Source organism: Dreissena polymorpha, chromosome 1, assembly GCF_020536995.1.
Source record: "Dreissena polymorpha isolate Duluth1 chromosome 1, UMN_Dpol_1.0, whole genome shotgun sequence".
Classification (NCBI taxonomy): domain Eukaryota; kingdom Metazoa; phylum Mollusca; class Bivalvia; order Myida; family Dreissenidae; genus Dreissena; species Dreissena polymorpha.
In genome coordinates this window covers 187,336,363-187,341,519 of record NC_068355.1, presented here as the reverse complement: position 1 = coordinate 187,341,519, position 5,157 = coordinate 187,336,363, and the positions used below count along the sequence as shown (strand labels likewise).

The following is a 5,157-nucleotide window of genomic DNA, read 5'->3' as shown; positions in this document are numbered from 1 at the left end:
AATGACATTTATCATTCCCATTTTGATACTGATACTTTCAAATCTATATGCATTTATATACAAGCAAATTTCTGATTTCATTACCCATATCTATACTTAGATGCTCAAAACCATACCCATATTTATAATTTTAGTCGAAAAACACACCCCAAAAAATCAGCACAACCCTGTATACCGTATATAGGAAGTTAACCCCCCGGGTCTGGAGTGCACCTAATTACGTTCAGAGTTATTCATTATTCAAAGATTTAAGGGAGGTATATAGGAGTTGGCTTTAGATTGTCCGTGTTAAGTTTCCAAAATATAAATTGGCGTCTGATATTATTTTTCACTTATACTTGATTTCAACAATAACTCACTTGATGATCAGTACAGTTACACACGTTATGGACATGACAGTTACTTAGATTATTAAAATTAAAGTCACACAATTTATGGACATGACAGTCACTTAGGTTATGGACGTTAAAGTCACACGTCACACCTGCGTTATGGACATGACAGTTACCCAGTGTAATAAAATTAAAGTAACACAATTAATGGACATAATAGTCACTTAGGTTATGGACGTTAAAGTCACACACGTTATGGACATGGCAGTTTAATAAAATTAAAGTCACACAATTTATGGACATGACAGTCACACAACTTACGGACATTACAGTTACTTAGATTATTAACATTAAAGTCACAAAATTTATGGACATTACAGTCACTTAGGTTATGGACGTTAAAGTCATACAAGTTATAGACATAACAGTTACTTAGTTTAATAAAATTTAAGTCACACAATTTATGGACATGACAGTCACTTAGATTATAGACAATTAAGTCACACAACTTATGGACATTACAGTGACACAACTTACGGTCATTACAGTTACTTAAATTATTTACATTAAAGTCACACAATTTATGGACATGACAGTCCCTTAGGTTATGGACAATTAAGTCACACAACTTACGGACATTACAGTGACACAACTTACGGTCATTACAGTTACTTAGATTATTAACATTAAAGTCACACAATTTATGGACATGACAGTTCCTTAGGTTATGGACAATTAAGTCACACAACTTACGGACATTACAGTGACACAACTTACGGTCATTACAGTTACTTAGATTATTAACATTAAAGTCACACAATTTATGCACATGACAGTAACTTAGGTTATGGACGTTAAAGTCACACAAATTATGGACATGCCAGTTACATAGTTTAATAAAATTAAAGTCCCACAATTTATGGTCATGACAGCCACTTAGGTTATGGACAATTAAGTCACACAACTTACAGACATTACAGTCACACAAGTTAGGGACATGTCAGTTACTAAGTTTATTAATATTAAAGTCACACAATTTATGGACATGACAGTCCCTTAGGTTATGGACAATTAAGTCACACAACTTACGGACATTACAGTGACACAACTTACGGTCATTACAGTTACTTAGATTATTAACATTAAAGTTACACAATTTATGGACATGACAGTCACATAGGTTATGGACAATTAAGTTACACAACTTATGGACATCACAGTGACACAACTTACGGTCATTACATTTACTTAGATTTTTAACATTAAAGTCACACAATTTATGGACATGACAGTCACTTAGGTGATGGACGTTAAAGTCACACAAATTATGGACATGCCAGTTACATAGTTTAATAAAGTTAAAGTCACACAATTTATGGACATGACAGCCACTTAGGTTATGGACAATTAAGTCACACAACTTACGGAATTACAGTCACACAAGTTAGGGACATGTCAGTTACTTAGTTTATTAATATTAAAGTTACACAATTTATGGACACGACAGTCACTTAGGTTATGGATTTTAAAGTCACACAAGTTATGGACATTACAGTTTCATAGTTTAAAAATTAAAGTCACGCAATTTATGGACATGACAGTCACTTATTTTATGGACAAATAAGTTACACAACTTATGGACATGACAGTCACACAAGTTATGGACATTCCAGTTAATTAGATTATTAATATTAAAGTCACGCAATTTATGGACATGACAGTCACATATGTTATGGACAATTAAGTCACACAACTTACGGACATGACAGTCACACAAGTTATGGACATGACAGTTACTTAGATTATTGACATTAAAGTCTCACAATTTATGGACTTGGCAGTCACTAAGGTTATGGACAGTTAAGTCACACAAATTTTGGACATTATAGTCACACAAGTTATGGACATGACAGTTGCTAGATTGTTATTAAAGACACATTAGCAATAGGGATAAAAAATACACTAGTGATGTAGTTCATATACACAAATCATGCCTATTAAAGACACAAAAAGTCATATAATCAAATATAAAAACAAATTCATTTCAGTGGCTTTACAGAAACAACCAAAGAACTTGGAGGCCTTCTTAAATGATGGAGAGTTTGCATTGAAGGAGGGGTTCTTAAAGGTATAAAAACATAAACTTTTGTTGATACATTAATATTTCTGTTACTTGCCTTTTAAATATGTTCAGTTTTACAAACTAACTAAAATAAATGGAAAATCCACAACATTTACTGCAAAGTAACACGTTTTTAAACTATTCATTTTTCTTTGATTTCAATTCAAAATGTGTGTACAAACATATTAACAATTTTGGCTTTACCTATACACATAATGTTTGTGTATGTGATTATTTTCACCTTTTTGATTTTATAATTCATAAGTCTGCGCATCATTGACCGAAACGCTGGCATTTTATTATTTTTTGTTAATGATTTTATCCCTTCAAATCAGGATGTAGGTCAAGATACATCACCCACAGCCAGTAAATAGGTGTGCTCATCATCAGGTCAAGATACATCGCCCACAGCTGGTCAAGAGGTGTGCTCATCAGGAAGTCAAGATTCATCACCCACAGCCAGTCAAGAGGTTCGGTCTTCAGCACGTAAAGAAACATCACCCACAGTCAGTCAAGAGGTTTGGCCATCAGAACGTCAAGATACATTACCCACAGCCAGTCAAGAGGTTTGCTCATCGGCAGGTCAAGATACATCACCCACAGCTAGTCAAGAGGTTTGGCCATCAGCACATAAAGATACATCCCCTACAGCCAGTCAAGAGGTTTGCTCATCAGAACGTCAAGATACATCACACACAGTCAGTCAGGAGGTGAACCTTAGGAAACAACTGCAACATTGAGCCAGGTAAAGATTATATCTCGTACTTTGTGGGTTTGGAACTCATTTAAATTTAACAGTGGATTATTATGCTCGGATCGAAGGATCTGGGGTATATTGTTTTTCGCCTGTCTGTCTGTCATTCTGTTGAAAACTTTAACCTTGGTTAAACTTTTGCAATAATGAATAACTTTTTTAATATTGAAGATAACAACTTGATCAAATATATGGCTTCAAAGGGTTGTTGAAACTTTAACCTTGGTCATATCTTTTGAAATATTGAAGATGGCAACTTGATATTTGGCATGCATGTGTATCTCATAGAGCTGCACATTTTGAGTGATGAAAGGTCAAGGTCATCCTTCCAGGTCAAATGTCAAATATATGGCCTCAAAGGGACGCAATAGGGGTCATTGTGTTTCTGACAAACACATCTTTTGTTTATTTTATTTTTTTAAGCACAATACACAATTTCTTAGACTTATGAATGTAGGAACTTTTCTTTTAAGTCAGAATGACTTTTCACCTTCCCATATTAAATGAATTACACAATAACAAGCCTTCCTATCAGCCCAAAAAGTAATGAGAACCAAAGTGCAGTTCATTAAACAATGATTGATGATTGCAATTTCTGATCATAATATTATTTTCAGGTGATAAACTTGAAACCAAACAAGCTACAATGGCTGTGTAGCCACCTGGGTCATACAACGAGAGTGCGCTTGGACCACTACAGGCAAATGTCTGGCTTCATTGAAAGAGTCAAAATCAGCAAAGTATTGCTGATGCAAGACATGGACCTTACAGAAAAGTTTGTATGAAAGAGTCTTGATGAAATTGGGAGCATTCCTTTTGAAGGTATTTTTGATGATTTTTAGCTCTGCTGTTTTCGGAGAAAACCCGAGTTATTGTCACAGCCAGCTCGTTGTTCGGCGTCTGCTGTCTACCGTCCGCCTGGTGCTAAAACCTTGACAATTTGCTCTATTATCAAAGTGCTTCCACCTACAACTTTAAAACTTCATATTTAGATGCACCTTGCTGAGTTTTACATGCCACACCCATTTTTGGGTCACAAGGTCAAAGGTCAAGGTCACTGTGACCTTCAAAAAAATTAATATCTGACAAGCTTTCATTTATTCAATACTGCATCCGCAGCCGAGCGTTGGCACCCGTTATGCGGTGATCTTGTTTTAATCAATTATAATTAAATTAGATTCAGTGTTCTAATGGTATAAAAATTATAAACTCAAAGCACATTTAACTTTTTAATATAATGATTGAATAATAAAAGTTTTGTAAGTACCAGATTTAGCAGTTAAATGCAAAATGTTAATGTTGTTCTAGGACAACACATGTATGTGTATATTTTTCTTGCATAAATGTCTTATATCTAATATATATATATATTTTTTTTTCTTAGCACTGATTTTGACTATTTGTTGATGATTAAGTGATTTGATATTGGTCTGGACTGTTATTTTTCCGAGGGCAGTCGTACTTGCCCAAGGCAGAGGGCCAATAAGACTGACCCGAGGACAAATTACAGGGCCAATATCAAACACTTACTTATTAATGATGTTATTTAAATATCTACATGTATGTATAACATTTCACATTTACTTTCTTATTTAATACTAGAATAGATTCAGACTGACTTTAAACAAAATGGCATTTCCCGGAGTTTCTTGCTGAAATCTATATTATTGTTTGGACCTACCTTATCAGCCAATCAAATTATTAAATTTGCAGGCTGTATATCTATATCCCTTTTCAAACCATAGTGGCCCTGCTATAATGTAGACTGTTGTTTTATTGTTCATGGCAGATGCTTGATTATTAAATTGATGAAAATCCGATAAATATGTAAGTGCATTTACTGTTAACAGTACACATTGTAAACAGTTGATGAATGTTTTCAGACATTTTAACATCTGGTCCAGAGACATGTGGTAATGAAAATAGAGCAGAAAGTCAAGCAGAAGTCG

General features: G+C 34.2%; 1 long non-coding RNA gene across 1 annotated transcript; it reads left to right on the top strand.

The window, feature by feature from the left end:
• The first annotated feature begins 2,181 nt into the window (after positions 1-2,181).
• LOC127864281 (uncharacterized) lies at positions 2,182-4,085 on the top strand. The gene is made up of 3 exons (XR_008041674.1): positions 2,182-2,460; positions 2,790-3,199; positions 3,826-4,085. It is a non-coding gene; the product is annotated as an uncharacterized LOC127864281 (long non-coding RNA).
• Positions 4,086-5,157: the final 1,072 nt, after the last annotated feature.